Raw genomic sequence first — 21432 nt, forward strand, 5'->3', positions numbered from 1 at the left:
GCGACGGATCCTTTTTTATGGGACCCGCTCTCCCCCGAACCAGCAACAGGCGAGCACGGCGAGTATACCTCCCCGTCCCTCTCCTGCGACGTTGGAGCACGCCAAATTTTACTCAGGCAACGGGTTTCCATCTTTGGTCCCGATTTCCCTTCCCCCTGCAAGACGGCGAGCACATAGAGCCTGCTCTAATGTTCTTCTCCGGTGGCCCGACATACAAGGCCCACATCACATGGCGTTGCATACTTGCGGCAGAGCCCAAAGGGATTGCAGAAGAGGATGAGGATGGAGCGCGCAGGGACAGGGGGACCTGCATTACCGGACTGTGAGTACATCAGGAGTTCCCCTCCTGCGCTCCGGATCGCTTTGCGGCCGCGCCACCTCACACCGCCGGGCAGGCCGGAAATTTAGTCCCCGGCTTTTCAGCCGGAGTAGGCCGCAGTGGCCTCTATGGGGTAGGCGCCGGCGGTACTTACGGCAGAGCCCCTGGGGACAGGCGCCGGCGGTCAGGAACTGCGGCGGTTAGCGTCGCTCCGTTGCGGCCGCCGCGCATCCCCAGGCAGGCTGGAAATTTAGTCCCCGGCTTTTCAGCTGGAGTAGGCCGCAGTGGGCAGATCCCTCCCACGGCCGTAACCCCGCCCCCTATATCGGCGCTTCTCGTCTGGGACGAGAGGCGCCCTGCAGATCTCGGGGGCCATGCTTCCTCACGCTGCCTGCCTGGAAGATGCGGTCCTGGGGGTGCCACTGGCCGGTACGCCAGCGGCAATCATTCGGCGCGCGGCCCGCCGACGCGCTCCACCGGCAGGCTCCATAAATTTAGTCCCCGGCTTTTGCAGCCGGACTAGGCCGCAGTTGAAATCCCTTTCAGGAGCGGAGGTGCTTTCATGGTCCCGATGGGCTGAACTTCGTGGAAGCCCCCCTCCATGGTCCGGGCAGCCTCCACCACTGTGAAAGCGGACAAGGAGGCGGACGGTTCCTCTCCACCTCCCTAACAAAGGGATGATGGATTGAGGTTTGTCTCTCTACCCCTGCACCGTCCACGCTGCAATACCCGACATCCGCGGCGGCTCCTGCCGGGACGCGCACCGTTGGTAAGTGGATCCTGCCAGCAATGGGCTTCTGCAGCGGGATATTGACAGGCGGTCTCAGACTTCCCTGTGGCCACCTCCCTGAGGTAACGCTCCAGCCGGCTAACAAATTTAGCTCCCGGCTTCGGCCGATGTGTAGTCCGCACCTCCAGAAGCGCACTGTGTCGCCTCAAGGCGGCTTAGCCTTTTTTTCCTGGCGCTTAGCGCCTGACGCGGAAGCGCTCAATTTTCTCGAGCAACGGGTGACCACCCCTAACTCTTACGCTGACGCCGGCTGCAGAAATTTACGCCCCGGCTGGGGCCTATCATGGAAGTTTCGAGGCTCCGCCCACGTCGTGCCTGTAGCTCCGCCCCCTAAATTGGCGCTTCTCGCTCGCTGCAAGATTTTACCTAAACCCGCATGACCAGTATTCTCTGGTCTTAAAGGCACGTGACCGGTATTCCCTGGTCTTAAAGGCACGTGACCAGTATTCCCTGGTATTAAAGGCACGTGACCAGTATCCCCTGGTCTTAAGGGTACGTGACCAGTATTCCCTGGTCTTAAAGGCACGTGACCAGTATTCCCTGGTCTTAAAGGTGCGTGACCAGTATTCCCTGCTCTTAAGGGCGCGTGACCAGAATTCCCGGGTTTTAAAGGCACACGTCCAGTATTCCCTGGTCTTAATGGCGCACGACCAGTATTCCCTGGTCTTAAAGGCACACGACCAGCATTCTCTGGTCTTAAAGGCACACGACCAGTATCCCCTGGTCTTAAAGGCACACGACCAGTATCCCCTGGTCTTAAAGGCACACGACCAGTATCCCCTGGTCTTAAAGGCACACGACCAGTATCCCCTGGTCTTAAAGGCACACGACCAGTATCCCCTGGTCTTAAAGGCACACGACCAGTATCCCCTGGTCTTAAAGGCACACGACCAGTATTCCCTGGTCTTAAAGGCACACGACCAGTATTCCCTGGTCTTAAAGGCACACGACCAGTTTTCCCTGGTCTTAACGGCACACGACCAGTATTCCCTGGTCTTGAGGGCACCATGACCAATCCGAAACTGGTCATAAATGAGGAGCCCTCTGCCGCCGATCCCAGTTTATCCCAGTGTAACTAGTTCCCTCAGCCTAAACTCCCTCGTAGAGCTTTTGCCATCCAGTCCGGATATGCGATTCACTGGACAGAAGCCTCTACGCGGGACGCTATGCCTGGTCTGATTTTTAAGAGCGACAGGCACTTTAAAGGGCGCCGGTCTCCCCACACCATCAACAGACGGGCACTCGAAGGTCCAGGCCTAACGCCAGACAGCCTGTCCTGTCCACCCGGAGACCTGCACTCTGTGGATGTACAGAGGCATCCTTTTTTTCGGGCGTCTGAGCACCCCCCTCTGCATCACCACTATTTAACAGAAGATGCAAGTAGGCGAATTTCCCTCTCCACTTCCTTGTTAAGAGGATGGTGGATCGAGGCTCCTAATTTTTAACTCTGCAATGACCTGCTGGAAGCAGCGGCGCATTCTGCCACTCGGCAGATTAACCGGGTACAATCTCCTGTGGGTTACCTACCAGTATCCCTGCCCGATATGTCCTCAATTAAAAATGCCACGATCTGTCAAATAGCACATCTGGTTTGTTCCGTTTGGCAGCTACGGGTCCAGCCCTTTAACCTCCCTATCCGCCGCATGGATGCTAGAGCAACGGTCTCCTGCTTAGAGCCCTTAACTACTTTGATTCACACCAGTATCCCTTTCCTGAAGACAGTTCAGCTGGTCAATCATATTCTTAAGCGGGAGTCTAACGAACAATCGTACGTTTCCGCAGCCCCGACCAACAGTGAAAGGGTTGTCCAGGACAGTCTAGATCTAAGGGATCTTGGTTACTAAAAGGTGGAACGATAAGTAGGACCGATTCCGGACCTCAAACTTCTAACAATCTTTTCACAAGGTTCTTCTTCGAATGGAGTCTCATCCGCTCAGCCATTACTTCAACAAAAAAGGTGCAGTTTCGGGCATCCATCGACATCGGGATGCCTAACCTCTTCAAAAATTCCTTTGCTTTTCCATTCGTGAATAGCATTTAAGTCACGACCTTGTTCTTCGGCCTTGCTACCGCATCCAGGGTGTTCGCAAGGGTCATGGTGGCTGTCATCTTGCACCTAGAGGCGTGGTCGTCCTATCCTGTTTGACCGACTGTTTACCCACCCTTGCAGGACTACGCTAAGTCGTCTATATCTCTTGCGATACCCTCTCACCTGGGCTGGTGGCTAGACTTAGACAACTCCTCATTTCCAGCCCAGCAGATATCCTTTTTGAGGATGATCCAGTATTCTTCCAGAAGGGTGGTAAATCTCCCTCCAGACAAGGTCATGGTTTTACAACAGGGAGCTCGCGCTCTTGCTCACTCATCCCCTCATTTCATTCGATTTGCTGGGAGGGTTCAAAAAAAAAAAAAAAAAACGGAGACGACAATGGAAACAGTTTTCTTTGCTCCGTTAGTTTTCAGCAAGTCAAGCAGCCTTTCAGACGATAGTCTCTGAGCTCCTTCTTCATCCGGAGTGTTTTCTCCCGGTTCCATGGTTACTAGTAACTTCCAATGCCAGTCCTCTTCTCCCGATCATTGCTCTGGAGATCTCAAGGGTAGTCCTATAGTAGGTCCACTCCTTATGGCGGGTCAACCCATCCAAATTCAATTGGACAACGCCACGGCTGTGTCATACGTCAATCATCTAGCGAGTACCCACGTTCAAGCACCATGGCCAAAGTACCTCACATGGGCCGAGATCTATCACTCGGTGATCTTGGCAGTTCATATCCCAGACGTAGAACTCTGGGCTGCGAACATATTTAGCCGTCAGGGTTTCACCTCAAGTGAGTGGGAACTTCACCGGAAGTATTCCATCAGACCCGCCTTCACTGGAGCTCTACAGTTGTAGCTCGGATGGCGTCCTGACTGATCGCCGGCGTACTGGAGTTGGTTTTTCGGCCTCGAGATCCAGGAGCCTTCGCACTGCATGCTCCGGTTATTCCGTGGTACCAGTTTCCACTTCCGAAAGCTTTTCAGAAGCAGAAAGGGCCCCAGTGATCCTCGGAAATCCGTACTGACCACGTCAGTTCGCTTGCGGAGCTGGTAGCTTTCTGTATTTCTGCAACAAAACTGCAAGTAGGGACCACCTCGTAGGATGTTTTTCACATGTAATTCTTCCCTATTGCATACCGTTAGATCATTGGGATCTATTCTATTAGGGAAGGTTGCCCCCTTTTCTCTCGGCTATATCCTCATCCTGACGAGTCTTCGGTGCTAACGGGTCTTTTCAGACTTTTTTCTCTTATTTCCTTCAAGGCAAGGTTGTCCTCAAGCCTTCCCTGTCCCTAGTTACCAAGGTGGTATTGTATTACTACTGTCATGAGGGCATAGTTCCTCCCTCATCTCTTTTGGCACCACTCCACAAAATGGAATGAGGTCCCCATATTCCGGACAGAGCAAGTGCTCTGAGTAGGTATGTCTTGAGGACGGCGTCCTTCCGAAGGTTGGACACTGTATCTTGGGTTTCCTACCGGTAAGAGGAAGGCTTCCTGACTTTTACAGGAAGGGTTTGGCCGTCTCCATCGGCCATTTAGCCTGGTGTATTCTTTCACCATCCAGTAGTCCTTCCGTGTTAGATGACAGCCTATCTCCCCGTCTATCGTGGGTTCCAGGCACCAGGCGTCAACAAGACACGCCTGCACGTTTGCGGATTCGTCCAGTCCGCATGCATTCTTGAAGCATTATAATTCCCAGACGTCCACAGATGTGACTCTGGGCAGGCGGACTCTGCAGGCCGCGGTGGCGCACTTGTAAGTAGCAGTTACACAGGGCCTGATCTGACGTTGTCCCCACCCAGGGACTGCTTTGGTACGTCCCACGGTCTGTGTCCCCCAATGAGGCGTAGGAGAAAAGGAGATTTTTGTTTACTTACCGTAAAATCTTTTTCTCCGAGCCAATCATTGGGGGACACAGCTCCCACCCTAGTATTGGCTTATGCTTGTTTTTACAATCCGATATGCTATACTCTCATATATAATATGACATGCTGTAAGCTAATATGTTGTTACTGATCTCCTACTGCTTTTTGCACCGAACTGGTTAGCTGAGGGCCAGCAGGAGGGTGTATACTGCAGGGGAGGAGCTAACTTTCTTTGTATCACTTAGTGTCCTCCTAGTGGCAAGCAGCATAACACCCACGGTCTGTGTCCCCCCAATGATTGGCTCGGAGAAAAAGATTTTACGGTAAGTAAACAAAAATCTCCTTATCTCTTAGTATTTCATAGATAGATAGCAGAAAAGCTGGTAATTCAATTGTCGACTTCTGCATAATCATTACAGAACCCGACAGGATATGAGACATGGTTTACAAACAGTGAACCATTGCATATCCGTTAGATTTTTATATGTCCCACACTAAAGCCCCTGTCTCACATAGCGAGATCGCTAGCGAGATCGCTGCTGAGTCACAAGTTTTGTGACGCAACAGCGACCTCAGTAGCGATCTCGCTATGTGTGACACGTACCAGCGACCAGGCCCCTGCTGCGAGATCGCTGGTCGTGTCGGAATGGCCTGGACCATTTTTTGGTCGTTGAGGTCCCGCTGACATCGCTGAATCGATGTGTGTGACACCGATCCAGCGATGTCTTCACTGGTAACCAGGGTAAACATCGGGTTACTAAGCGCAGGGCCGCGCTTAGTAACCCGATGTTTACCCTGGTTACCAAAAAAAACAAACAGTACATACTCACCACCTGATGTCCATCAGGTCCCTTGCCGTCTGCTTCCTGCTCTGACTGACTGCCGCCGTACAGTGAGAGCAGAGCGCAATGGTGACGTCACCGCTGTGCTGTGCTCTCACTTTACGGCGGCACTCAGAGCAGGAAGCAGACGGCAAGGGACCTGACGGACATCAGATGGTGAGTATGTACTGTTTGTTTTTTTTGGTAACCAGGGTAAACATCGGGTTACTAAGCGCGGCCCTGCGCTTAGTAACCCGATGTTTACCCTGGTCACCCGGGTGCTGCAGGGGGACTTCGGCATCGCTGAAGACAGTTTCAACGATGCCGAAGTCGTTCCCCTGATCGTTGGTCGCTGGAGAGAGCGGTCTGTGTGACAGCTCCCCAGCGACCACACAGCGACTTACCAACGATCACGGCCAGGTCGTATCGCTGGTCGTGATCGTTGGTAAATCGCTATGTGAGACGGGGCCTTAATAGTGATAGTAGTGTGTGTGTGAAAAATTTTGGAGCTGTAGGTGTTAAATTAAAGTATTAATACACACAACAGTATCACGGACCTGCCTGTTGTGTTCCTTGGTCTTCATGATGCTCTCTGTGCTTCAAACAGAACCCAGAGACTATCACAGAGCAGGTGCATTTTACAGAGACTTGATTACACACAAGGAAAAGGTTGAAAAGTTCCAGGCGGCCGAATACTTTCGCAAGGTGTGTATATATATATATATATATATATATATATATATATATATACATACATACATACATACATACATACATACATACATACATACATACATACATACATACATACATACATACATACATACATACATACATACACACACACATACACATACACATACACATACACACATACACACATACACACATACACACATACACACACACATATACACACATATACACACACACATAGAATAAAGAAGAGCTCCACCAGTACATCAAACCGGTGAAGAGAGGAGACAGCCACATATGGTTTAAAATCAGCAGCTCCATCCTCACCGCTCAGTCTGATTGCTACGTCTGCGCCATCTATATACCACCACCAGAGTCACCCTACTTCAATCCAGAGAGCTTTGAGATCTTACAAGGAGAAGCTGCCCATTTTCAGGCCCTGGGCAAAGTTCTCATCATCAGAGACCTCAACGCTAGAACTGGGAGAGAAAAAGACTTTCTGACCACGGATGGAAACACCTACATTCTTGGTGCAGAGACTGACAGCCATGACTCAGTACACATGGAGAGAAACAGCTACGACAGTACAGTCAACAAAAGTGGCAAAAAGATCTTGAACCTATGTAGAAGTTTAGGACTTCATATTCTTAATGGTCGCACCAAGGGAGACTCCCTAGGAAGATACACATTAAACTCCCATGTAGGAAGGAGTGTAGTAGACTACGCCATTACAGATATGGAAAATATCGGCGGCTTCATAGTCACCCCACAAACGCACCTGTCAGATCACAGCCAACTTCTTCTGTAAATAAAATCTACAGAGAAACCATCGGCACAAAAGCCTCAGCAGAGCGGCCTCTTCAACCTGCCTCCATCCTATAAATGGTCCAAGACGTCAGCAATAAAATATCAAGAGGCTCCCAGCAGACACAGAATACAGGGGATGCTCCACCACTTCTACAACTACGAGTACAAGCCTAACCCAGAAGGAGTGAACCAAGCTACAAAAGACCTCAACGATATATTCTACACCATGGCCGAACTGTCCGACCTGAAAAAAGTCAACTATAAAAGGCCAAAAGATAAACAGACCAATGGTTGGTTTGACAGAGAATGTAAAACTATACGGAAGACCCTGAGAACAGCCTCAAACAAGAAACACAGAGACCCCAACCATCCGGGTCTGAGGGATGCCTACGACACCATACAAAGGCAATACAAAACCATCCTCAAGAGGAAGAAACAAAGTTACATCTCCACCAAACTTAACCAACTGGAAGACGCCCTCCAGGACAACTCCTTTTGGGAACTATGGAACCACATGGGCACAAAAAACAAGAAGAACATTATCCATATCCAAAATGGCAATATCTGGCTTCAGTACTTCAGAGACCTCTACAAAGACATCCCGAAAGAAGAACTAAACCAAGAACAGAAAAACATAACGAAAAAACTAAAAGCTATGGAGGAAAAAGTCAAACATTTCCAAAACCCACTGGATACACCAATCACACTTCAGGAAGTTACAGAGAGAATATCTTCCATAAGGTGTAGAAAAGCCAGTGGCCCAGATGGAATCCCGCCAGAAATGCTGAAGTACAGCCCACCAGAAATACTGGCAGCAATGGTCAAATTGTTCAATATTGTGCTGAGTGCTGGCTACTTTCCTCGTACCTGGAATCAAGGCCTCATCTCACCCATTCACAAGAGTGGGGACAGGTACGACCCTGCCAACTACAGAGGCATATGTGTCAGCAGCAACCTGGGGAAACTGTTCAATAGCATCCTGAACAAAAGGATCCTTAATTTCCTCACCGAGCATAACGTACTCAGCAAAAGCCAAGCAGGGTTCATGCCAAACCATCGCACTACCGACCACATCTACACCCTGCACAGCCTCATTCAGAGCCACGTCCACAACACTAAGCACGGGAAGATGTACGCTTGTTTTGTGGATTTCAGAAAGGCTTTTGACTCAGTGTGGCACCCGGGCCTGTTACTGAAACTGCTCGAGAGCGGAATAGGAGGAAAGACCTACGATGTCATCAAAAGCTCCTACACCGAGAACCGCTGCAGTGTGAGTGTGAATGGTAGAAGAACGGCTGATTTCCAGCAGAGCCGCGGAGTCAGACAGGGCTGCACTCTAAGCCCAACGCTCTTCAATATCTAAATCAATGAGCTGGCCACCACTCTGGAATCTTCCACGGCACCAGGTCTCACACTCCATAATGCCCAGGTGAAATTCTTGCTGTATGCAGATGACCTATTGCTCCTGTCACCAACTGAGAAAGGTCTCCAAGACAACCTGAAAATCCTGGAGAAATTCAGCTCCACGTGGGCACTACCGATCAATGCAAAGAAAACCAACATCATGGTGTTCCAGAAGAGAAGACCAAGACCGAACCAGCACCTTTCATTCATGCTAAACAACTGCGCTCTTACAGAAAAGAACAAATATACCTACCTGGGCCTGAAAATTCACCAGTCAGGGAGCTTCAAACAAGCCATGGAGACAATGAAGGACAAGGCCTGCAAAACCTTCTATGCCATCCGAAGGAAGCTCTACCATCTGAAGCCACCAGTGAGGGTCTGGCTAAAAATCTTCGATGCCATAATCACCCCAATCCTCCTATACGGCAGTGAAGTCTGGGGCCCTCACACATACCCAGACTGGTCAAAGTGGGATTCCAGTCCAACAGAAATATTCCACCTGGAATTCTGTAAACACCTTCTCCAGGTCCATCGGAGCACCACCAACAATGCCTGCCGAGCTGAGCTGGGCAGATTCCCACTGCACCTAGCAGTCCTGAAGAGGGTGCTGTCCTTCCAGGCTCACCTACAGAGTAGCAACCCAAGCTCCCATCACCATAAAGCCATGCTACATACAGGTGGTCCCCACAAACCAGGACCCCCGGAACAGCTCACCAAAACCCAACCTGCCCGAACCGTCAACCAAAACAACTCGACAAAAGCCACAATCAGGAAGATGGTAGAGGAGGGGCAGGAGAGGTACGTCAGTGTCTGGAGGAACGAGATCAGCAGCTCACAGAAACTGACAGTGTACCAGAGTCTACAGAGAGACTTCAGACTGGCTCCATATCTGGGGAAACTCTCGGATCCCAGAGACCGCCAGATCCTAAGCCAGTATAGACTCAGTGCCCACAGTTTGGCCATCGAGGTCGGCCGGCACAGACAGAGCTACAAGCCCAGGGAGGACAGACTGCCTACACTGTGACCTGGAGGCCCTGGAGGATGAGACCCACTTCCTGCTACACTGCCCCAAATACTCAGCAGTGAGGGACACTCGCTTCAGGAGACTCTCCGATCTCTTCCCGGATTTCAGCTCCATGAAGGAGGAAGAGAAAACATATGCTGCTGGGAGAAGAGAGCGCAGTGGAGATAGCAGCGCGGTATGTGAGCGAATGTAATAGACTGCGAGAAAGACAGCCATGATATGCCATGGACTTCCTTACCCCCACCCTGCACCCCATCCATCGTCCCTGCAGTCCCCATCCATCGTCCCCGCAGTCCCTACCCATTATCCCCACAGTCCCTAGTCCCTACTGTACTTGTGCTTTGGCAAGACAGATGTTTATTTGGTCCTGCCAATAAAGCTTCTTTGAATTTGAATTGATTTTGAATATATATATATATATATATATATATATATATATATATATATATATATATATATATATATATATATATATATATACACACATATACACACATATACACACATATATACACATATATACACATATATACACATATATACACATATATACACATATATACACATATACACACATATACACATACACACACACACACACACACACACACACACATACGCATATATATATATATTAGCTGAAGAGCCTGGGCATAGTAAATATCTGTGGTTAGTTATAGCACCTCACTTCTCTTATTTTCCCATCACGCCTCATTTTCCCCATCACATCTTTCATTTTCCCCCTCACTCCTCTCATTTTATCCCTCACACCTCTCATTTTCCCCCTCACTCCTCTCATTCCCCCCTAACACTTGTCATTTCGACCTCACATCTGTCATTTTCCGATCACTCCACTATTTTCCCTCACTCCTCTCATTTTGCATTCACACCTTTTCATTTTCACCTCACACCTCTCATTTTCACCTCACACCTCTCATTTTCACCTCAGTATATACATGTTTGTCATCTTCCTTATATATAGTATACACCTGTATGTCATCTCCTGTATATAGTATATACCTGCTGTGTCATGTCCCCTGTATATAGTATATACGTGTGTCATCTCACCTATATATAGTATATATCTGTGTGTCATCTCCTCCTGTATATAGTATATACCTGTGTCATCTCCTCCTGTATATAGTATATACCTGTGTGTCATCTCCTCCTGTATATAGTATATACCTGTGTGTCATCTCCTCCTGTATATAGTATATATCTGTATGTCATCTCCTCCTGTATTAGACCTCGTTCACACGTTATTTGGTCAGTATTTTTACCTCAGTATTTGTAAGCTAAATTGGCAGCCTGATGAATCCCCAGCCAACAGTAAGCCCACCCCCTGGCAGTATATATTAGCTCACACATACACATAATATACAGGTCATGTGACTGACAGCTGCCGGATTCCTATATGGTACATTTGTTGCTCTTGTAGTTTGTCTGCTTATTAAACAGATTTTTATTTTTGAAGGATAATACCAGACTTGTGTGTGTTTTAGGGCGAGTTTCGTGTGTCAAGTTGTGTGTGTTGAGTTGCGTGTGTCGACATGCATGTAGCGACTTTTGTGAGATGAGTTTTGTGTGGCGACATGCGTGTAGCAACTTTTTGTGTGTCGAGTTGCATGTGACAGGTTAGTGTAGCAAGTTGTGTGCAGCAAGTTTTGCGCATGGCGAGTTTTGCGCGTGGCGAGTTTTATGTGTGGTGCCTTTTGAGTATGTGCAAGTTTTGTGTGAGGCAACTTTTGCATGTGTTGCAACTTTTGTGCATGTGGCAATTTTTCCGCGTGTGCAAGTTTTCCATGAGGTGAGTTTTGCATGTGGAGAGTTTTGCGCGTGGCGAGTTTTGAGCGGCGACTTTTGTGTTTCGACTTTTATGTGGCGAGGTTGGTGTATGTGTGGTGAAATGTGCGCTGAGGGTGGTATATGTGTTCGAGCACGTGGTAGTGTGTGGCGCATTTTGTGTGTGTGTTCATATCCCCGTGGTGGTGTGGTGATTATCCCATTTTGGGGCCCCACCTTAGCAACTGTACGGTATATACTCTTTGGCGCCATCGCTCTCATTCTTTAAGTCCCCCTTGTTCACATCTGGCAGCTGTTAATTTGCCTCCAACACTTTTCCTTTCATTTTTTCCCCATTATGTAGATAGGGGCAAAATTGTTTGGTGAATTGGAAAGCATGGGGTTAAAATTTCACCTCACAACATAGCCTATGACGCTCTCGGGGTCCAGACGTGTGACTGTGCACACACACACACACACACACACATTCAGCTTTATATATTAGACTAGCTGTACTACCCGGCTTCGCCCGGGGTAATAACTGCTGTTAGCAAAATAGAATGTGTTAACAAAAATTTATTCTGCACAAAAAAAACACAAAACAAATAGTTTTTGCCTTTTAATAATTACATTTCTATCTAAGCTAATAGAAGCATTTTACAACATATATTTCAACACCAGAGATATTCCACACAGATTTAACTAAATTGGCCAAGTAATGTGAAGTAATCTTCTACTACTTATTCGAGAGCCTTTTGATAAACGACATTATTAGTTTTTCCTTCAGGTGCAAAGACAAACAGATTTTTGGCTGTTCCAACTCTTGAACAGGCCACATAAAGTTGACCATGAGAAAAGCATGGAGATTGTAAATCTAAGCTAGCTGAAGAGCCCGGCGTTGCCTGGGCATATTAAATATCTGTGGTTATAGCACCTCACTTCTCTTATTTTCCCATCACGCCTCTCATTTTCCCCATCACATCTTTCATTTTTCCCCTCACATCTCTCATTTTCTCCCTCACACCTCTCATTCCCCCCTAACACTTGTCATTTCGACCTCACATCTGTCATTTTCCGATCACTCCACTATTTTCCCTCACTCCTCTCATTTTGCACTCACACCTTTTCATTTTCACCTCACACCTCTCATTTTCACCTCAGTATATACATGTTTGTCATCTCCCTTATATATAGTATACACCTGTATGTCATCTCCTGTATATAGTATATACCTGTATGTCATCTCCCCTGTATATAGTATATACCTGCTGTGTGTCATCTCCCCTGTATATAGTATATACCTGTATGTCATCTCCTATATATATTATATACCTGTATGTCATCTCCTGTATATAGTATATACCTGTATGTCCTCTCCTCCTGTATATACTATATATCTGTAGGTAATCTGCTCCTGTATATAGTATATACCTGTGTGTCATCTCCTTCTGTATATAGTATATACCTGTATGTCATCTCCTGCTGTATGTAGTATGTACCTGTATGTCATCTCCTCCTCTATATAGTATATACCTGTGTCATCTCTCCTGTATATAGTATATATCTGTGTGTCATCTCCTCCTGTATATAGTATATACTTGTGTGTCATCTCCTCCTGTATATAGTATATATCTGTATGTCATCTCCTCCTGTATTAGACCTCGTTCACACGTTATTTGGTCAGTAATTTTACCTCAGTATTTGTAAGCTAAATTGGCAGCCTGATAAATCCCCAGCCAACAGTAAGCCCACCCCCTGGCAGTATATATTAGCTCACACATACACATAATAGACAGGTCATGTGACTGACAGTTGCCGGATTCCTATATGGTACATTTGTTGCTCTTGTAGTTTGTCAGCTTATTAATCAGATTTTTATTTTTGAAGGATAATACCAGACTTGTGTGTGTTTTAGGGCGAGTTTCGTGTGTCAAGTTGTGTGTGTTGAGTTGCGTGTGGCGACATGCATGTAGCGACTTTTGTGAGATGAGTTTTGTGTGGCGACATGCGTGTAGCAACTTTTTGTGTGTCGAGTTGTATGTGACAGGTTAGTGTAGCAAGTTGTGTGCAGCAAGTTTTGCGCGTGGCGAGTTTTATGTGTGGTGCCTTTTGAGTATGTGCAAGTTTTGTGTGAGGCAACTTTTGCATGTGTTGCAACTTTTGTGCATGTAGCAATTTTTCTGCGTGTGCAAGTTTTGCGTGTGGCGAGTTTTCCATGAGGTGACTTTTGCACGTGTGGCGAGTTTTGCATGTGGAGAGTTTTGCGCGTGGCGAGTTTTGAGCGGCGACTTTTGTGTTTCAACTTTTATGTGGCGAGGTTGGTGTATGTGTGGTGAAATGTGCGCTGAGGGTGGTATATGTGTTCGAGCACGTGGTAGTGTGTGGCGCATTTTGTGTGTGTGTGTTCATATCCCCGTGTGTGGTGATTATCCCATGTTGGGGCCCCACCTTAGCAACTGTACAGTATATACTCTTTGGCGCCATCGCTCTCATTCTTTAACCCCTTCCCGACATCGGACGTACTATACCGTCCGATGTCGGGTCCCCTGCTTTGATGTGTGCTCCGGCGGTGAGCGCACATCAAAGTCGCGACATGTCAGCTGTTTTTTACAGCTGACATGTGCCCGCAATAGCGGCGGGTGAAATCGCGATCACCTGCCGCTATTAACTAGTTAAATGCCGCTGTCAAACGCAGACAGCGGCATTTAACTACCGCATCCGGCCGGGCGGCCGGATATGACGTCATCGCCGACCCCCGTCTTATGATCGGGGGTCGGCGATGTGTCAGGAAGGTAAACATAGAGGTCCTTGAGACCTCTATGGTTACTGATCGCCGGTGGCTGTGAGCGCCCCCCTGCGGTCGGCGCTTACAGCACACCTGCATTTCTGCTGTGTAGCAGCGATCTTATGATCGCTGCTGCATAGCAGAGCCGATCGGGTTGTGCCTGCTTTTAGCCTCCCATGGAGGCTATAGAAGCTTGGCAAAAGTAAAAAAAAAAAAAAAAGTAAAAAAAAATGTGAAAAAAATAAAAAAAATATAAAAGTTTAAATCACCCCCCTTTCGCCCCAATCAAAATAAATCAATAAAAAAAAATCAAACCTACACATATTTGGTATCGCCGTGTTCAGAATCGCCCGATCTATCAGTAAAAAAAAGCATTAACCTGATCGCAAAACGGCGTAACGAGAAAAAAAATCGAAACGCCAGTTTTACGTTTTTTTTGGTCGCCGCGACATTGCATTAAAATGCAATAAAGGGCGATCAAAAGAACGTATCTGCACCAAAATGCTATCATTAAAAACGCCAGCTCGGCACGCAAAAAATAAGCCTTCACCCGACCCCAGATCACGAAAAATGGAGACGCTACGGGTATCGGAAAATAGCACATTTTTATTTATTTTTTTTTTTTGCAAAGTTTGGAATTTTTTTTCACCACTTAGGTAACAAATAACCTAGTCATGTTAGGTGTCTATGAACTCGTAATGACCTGGAGAATCATAATGGCAGGTCAGTTTTAGCATTTGGTGAACCTAGCAAAAAAAAACAAACAAAAAACAAGTGTGGGATTGCACTTTTTTTGCAATTTCATCGCACTTGGAATTTTTTTGTCATTCAAAAGTACAACTCGTCCCGCAAAAAATAAGCCCTCACATGGCCAAATTGATGGAAAAATAAAAAAGTTATGGCTCTGGGAAGGTGGGGAGTGAAAAACGAAAACGGAAAAACGAAAAATCCCACGGTCATGAAGGGGTTAAGTCCCCCTTGGTCACATCTGGCAGCTGTTAATTTGCCTCCAACACTTTTCCTTTCATTTTTTCCCCATCATGTAGATAGGGGCAAAATTGTTTGGTGAATTGGAAAGCGCGGGGTTAAAATTTCACCTCACAACATAGCCTATGACACTCGCGGGGTCCAGACGTGTGACTGTGCAAAATTTTGTGCCTGTAGCTGCGACGGTTCAGATGCCAATCCCGGACATACACACACACACACACACACACATTCAGCTTTATATATTAGATATATATATACAGATATGTGTGTGTGTATGTGTATATATATATGTGTGTGTGTGTGTGTGTGTGTGTGTGTGTGTGTGTACACACACACACACACACACACACACACACACACACACACACACACACACACACACACACACACACACACACACTTATACTAGATGGTGGCCCGATTCTAACGCATCGGGTATTCTAGAATATGTATGTTTATAGCAGCCACATAGTATATAGCACAGGCCACGTAGTATATAGCAGACAAATACTACATGGCCTGTGCTATATACTATGTGGCTGCTATATACATACACACATATTGTAGAACACCCGATGCGTTAATACAGGCCACGCAATATATAAGGCTACTTTCACACTAGCGTTAACTGCAAATGCGTCGTTTTGCCGAAAATACGCATCCAGCAAAAGTTCTTGCTGGATACGTTTTTTCGTCATAAACTAACATTAGCGACGCATTTGCGACGCATTGCCAAACGTCGCGTCCGTTTTGCGACGCTTGGGCGTGTGGTAGCGGACCGTCGGGAGAAAAAAACGTTACATGTAACATTTTTTGCTCCCGACGGTCCGCTTTTTCCGACCGCGCATGCGCGACCGGAACTCCTCCCCCACCTCCCCGCACTTCCCCGCACCTCACAATGGGGCAGCGGATGCGTGGGAAAAATGCGTGGGAAAAATGCATCCGCTGCCCCCGTTGTGCGGCGGAGACCACACTAGCGTCGGGAACGTCGGCCCGACGCACAGCGACGGGTTGTTCCCGACGCTAGTGTGAAAGTAGCCTAACAGTGGCCGCGCAGTAACACAGCCCACGCAGTATATAGCAGCCATGCAGTATATAACACAGGCGAAGTAGTATATAGCAGAGGCCATGCAGTATATAACAGTGGCCACGTAATATATAGCACAGGCCACATAGTATCTAACACTGCCCACGTAGTATATAGCTGTCTGTGCGGTATATAACGCAGCCCATGCGGTATATAACACTGGCCACGTAGTATATAACACTGCCCACGTAGTATATAGCAGTGTGGGCACATATCCGTGTTTAAAAAAAAAAGATAATTAAAACAAAAAATAGTTATATATTCACCCCCTGGGATCCAGCGAAGCTGTCCCTATGCGCGCGGCTGCCGCCATCTTCCGTTCGCAGGATGCATTGCGAAATTACCCAGATGACTTAGCGGTCTCGCGAGACCGCTAAGTCTTCTGGGTAATTTCGCAAAGCATCTCTGGTAACGGAAGATGGCAGCAGTCGTGAGCGCATTGTCGGACTACGGAGGGTGAGCATAGCAGGTTCTTTTTTTATTATTTTTAACATTAGATCTTTTTACTATTGACGCTGCATAGGCAGCATCAATAGTAAATATTTGGGGAGACACAGGGTTAATAGCAGCGGTAACGTTACCCGCGCTATAGCACGGTACGTTACTGCTGGTATTAACCCTGTGTGAGCGGTGACTGAAGGGGAGTATGCGGGCGCCAGGCACTGACTGCAGGGGAGTAGGGAGGGACTAATCGGACTATGCCCGTCACGGATTGGTCGCGGCAGCCATGACAGGCAGCTGGCGAGACCAATCAGCGATGCGGGATTTCCGTGACGGAAGTTGCAGACAGAAAGATGGAAGTACCCCTTAGACAATTATATATACATATATATATATACATATGTGTGTTTTGATAAATATTTAGTATTAAAATGATGTGTAAATGACGGAGAACTGCTGTATGTAAAAGCTCATGTTCAAATCGCATTGCATACGGATGTTGCGATAAAAAAATCGCATTGACCTCGCATGACACTCGCATATGTTTTTCTTTTTTTTCTGTCCGGAAATCGGACCTTTTTTTTTTTTTTTATCGCAAATGGGTATGAAGCCTAAAGATGAGAACCGGCAAAGCCAAAGCTTGTCCTCCGCATGCGCCTGGACTCCCTGAGCGTTTATGGTGAGAATTCCCATCACATGACCGTCGTGACCAGCAATTTCTCATTTTTACAACAAAATTTACAAAACCATTTTTGTTAGGGACCACCTCACATTTAGGAGTCTATATAGCAAAAAATACCCAAAAGTGACACCATTCTAAAAACTGCACCCCTCAAGCTGATCAAAACCACATTCAAGAAGTTTATTAACCCTTCAGGTGCTTCATGAGAGCTAAAGCAATGTTGAAGGAAAAAATGAAAATTTAACTTTTTAGTCATGAAAATGATCTTTTAGCAACAATTTTTTTTTATTTTCCCAAAGGTAACAGGAGAAACTGGACTGCAAAAGTTGTGTCCAATTTGTCCTGAGTACGCTGATACCCCATATGTGGGGAGGGGGGGGGGACCACTGTTTGGGCACATGGCAGGGCTCGGAAGGGAAGGAGCGCTGTTTGATTTTTTTCAACCTAAAATTGCCTGGAATTGCGATCGGACGCCATGTTGCGTTTGACGAGCCCCTGATGTGCCTAAACAGTGGAAACCCCCACAAGTGACCCTATTTTGGAGACTAGACCCCCTAAGGAACTTATCTAGATGTGTGATGAGCACTTTAAACCCCCAGGGGCTTCACAGAAGTTTATAACGCCCGGGCGTGAAAATAAAAAATCATATTTTTTCCACAAACATGACACAAGTTTAGTCCCCAATTTTTTATTTTCACAAGGGTAACAAAAGAAATTGGACCACAAAAGTTGTAGTCCAATTTGTCCTGAGTACGCCGATACCCCATATGTGGAGGGGAACCACTGTTTGGGCGCATGGCAGGGCTCAGAAGGGAAGGAGCGCCATTTGACTTTTTCAAGCTAAAATTAGCTGGAATTGAGATCGGACGCCATGTCGCGTTTGGTGAGCCCCTGATGTGCCTAAACAGTGGAAACCCCCAACAAATGACAGCATTTTGGAAACTAGACCCCCTAAGGAACTTGTCTAGATGTGTGATGAGCACTTTTATCCCCCAAGTGCTTCACAGAAGTTTATAATGCTGGGTGGGAAAATAAAAAATCCTATTTTTTGCCCATTAAAAATGATTTTTAGTCCCCAATTTTTTAATTTCCCAAGGGTAACAGGAGAAATTGGACTGCAAAAGTTGTTGTCCAATTTGTCCTGAGTACGCTGGTATCCCATATGTGGGAGAAAACTACTGTTTGGGCACACGTCAGGGCTCTGAGGGGAACTAGCGACGTTTTGAAATGCAGGCTTTGATGGAATGTTCTGCGGCCGTCATGTTCCGTTAGACGAGCCCCTGATGTGCCTAAGCAGTGGAAATCCCCCACAAGTTACCCCATTTTGGAAACTAGACCCCCTAAGGAACTTGTCTAGATGTGTGGTGAGAACTTTGAACCCCCAAGTGTTTCACTAAAGTTTATAACGCCCGGGTGTGAAAATAAAAAATCCTATTTTTTGCCCACAAAATTGATCTTTTAGTCCCCAATTTTTTAATTTCCCAAGGGTAAAAGGAGAAATTGGACCGCAAAAGTTGTTGTCCGATTTGTCCTGAGTACGCTGGTACCCCATATGTGGGAAACAACTGTTTGGGCACGCGTTGGTGCTCGAAAGGGAAGTACTGAAGTTTTGGAATGCAGACTTTGATAAAATCGTCTGCGGGCGTGATGTTCCGTTTGCAGAGCCCCTGATGTGCCTAAACAGGAAAAAACCCACAAGTGACAACATTTTGTAAAGTAGGCCCCCAAAGAACTTACGTAGATGTGCCTCCTTTGGAATGAATCTGTTTCCTGTAAATTAGTAGTGCATGGAGGTGTGGTACAATTTAAAGCAATCCTTCATACACAGGCCAGGTTTTTCGGGGCAGGTGTCGCATTGATGGTGTCCTTGCGTATTCCTCTTTTGTAGCACACTCGGCACCTTTTTGCAGCTTACGTTTTCTTCCAGTTGGCGGGACCACCCCCGGAAAATGCTGACCTGGTACGATACGTGTACCTTCAGTTCCAGAAGTACTGGGGCCCGCTCCTTCCCTCGTGCCAAACATCAGGGCCTTAACCACTACCTCCTGGAAATGAAGGTACGACGTATCGGTATTGTGTGCACATCTTGACAGCAGGAAAGCGTTGAGCATTGCCATTTGTACAATGTGCATGGACAGCTTTTTGTACCACACCCTGGCCTTTCTCAAAGCACTGTACGGTTGGAGGAGTTGATCAGAGAGATCAACGCCCCCTATGTTTTTGTTGTACCCCAGTACACAGGTCGGTTTGCTGACCTCTGTAGAGGTACACCTTACAGTGCTGAGGGCGCTGCCATCACCGTGTATGGTGATCAATAGAAGGACATCCCTTTTGTCCTTGTACTTGACCACCAGCAGGTGGTCACTACATTGGGCTTTGCTCTCACCTTTTCTGAGTCTGCCCAAGTAGCGTCTTCGGGAGGCCTCTCTGATTTCTGCGGACAGTACCGCAGGCTGCGATACCTCGCGCAGAGAGAGATTTGTAGAGTGGGATGCTGGTGTAAAAGTTAGCGGTATAGAGGTGATAACCTTTTATCCAGCAGTGGGTGCACCAAATCCCACACAATTTTCCCACTCACTCCCAGGATAGGACACTCAGGCGGTTCAATCCTGTCCTGTGTCCTTCCCTTCGTAAACTCTAAAGCTGTAGGTGTACCCTGAGATACTCTCACACAGCTTGTAGAGTTTGATTCCGTACCTGGCCCTTTTGCTAGGCAGGTATTGACGGAATTTGAGCCACCCCTTAAAATGAATTAAGGACTCATCCACGTAGATGTCCCTTTGAGGCACGTACACTTCACCAAACTTTTTGTTGAAGTGTTCGATGACCGGCCGAACTTTGAACAGACGGTCAAAGTTGGGGTCATCTCGTGCGGGACACCGTGCATTATCGTTGTAATGCAGGAACTTATGGATGGCCTCTAAACGCGTCTGGGTCATGACCATTCGGAACACTGGAGTGTTATATAAAATATCAACACTCCAATATTGCCAAAGTTCAGGCTTCTTCAGGATCCCCATGTGGAGGACCAGGCCCCAAAACTGCATCATTTCAACTGCGTCTACTGGAGACCAGTTAGAATGTGATGAACCCGAGTTTTGGTCCAAAAATTGCCGAGTATACAAGTTAGTTTGCTCCACCATGAGGTTAAAAGCCTCAGAGAAAAAGACTTTGAAAAAGTCTAGTTCTGTGAGGCCGGTGGTGTCAAACTTGATTCCTGATTCTGCCACAAAATCAGGAATCAGTGGCTCGTAATTTTCGGGTGGCGAGGTCCATATGGGGTCCACAGTGGGTTGCGCTGGTTCGTCTTCAGCAATGGTGGGCGCTTCATCATCATCTTCATCAATGATGGGCCTTGCCTCATCTTCTGTCCTGCGGCGTCTGCGTGGCGGTTCTACAGGGTCGGAGGAGGAAGATGAAGAGGAAGAATCTGAAAAATAAAAGTGGGATCCTCTCCCTCGCTATCAGTGTCGGAGGCAAGGATAGAATATGCCTACTCCGCTGAATAGCGCTGTTGTGACGAACGGGACATTTTTTTTTATAAGTGTGGTACTTGGGTGTACTTTATTGGTAACTGTGTAAGTGTGGGGGGGATAGTGCTTGGTGCAAACTATTCTGAAAAGAAAAAGCTAAAGGAAAAAGCAAATAGACTTTTCTTTCACAGGTATTTTTTTTCCCTAAAACAGCAGGCCCTAGCTCTGATAAGTGAACTGCGTCACTTATCAAAGTTCGGCCGCTGCTGGGTGTGCAAACGGGGATGTGAAAAAAAAAAACGGCAGGCACGAGAGCTCTGATAAGTGAACCGCGTCACTTATCAAAGTTCAGCGGCTGCTGGGTGTGCGCACGGAGATGTGAAAAAAAAAGAAAAAGAAGGCATGGGTTAGACGCGGCGGCTGGGTG

The 21432-nt window shown here is 47.1% G+C and overlaps 1 protein-coding gene across 2 annotated transcripts in view; it reads left to right on the forward strand.

Moving 5' to 3' along the window:
* The window catches only part of LOC143766850 (nuclear pore complex protein Nup160-like), a 76259-nt gene that overhangs the window by 14780 nt on the left and 40047 nt on the right, over positions 1-21432 (forward strand). The gene's annotated exons all lie outside the window — the stretch shown is intronic.

This window comes from Ranitomeya variabilis, chromosome 4, assembly GCF_051348905.1.
Source record: "Ranitomeya variabilis isolate aRanVar5 chromosome 4, aRanVar5.hap1, whole genome shotgun sequence".
Classification (NCBI taxonomy): Eukaryota; Metazoa; Chordata; class Amphibia; order Anura; family Dendrobatidae; genus Ranitomeya; species Ranitomeya variabilis.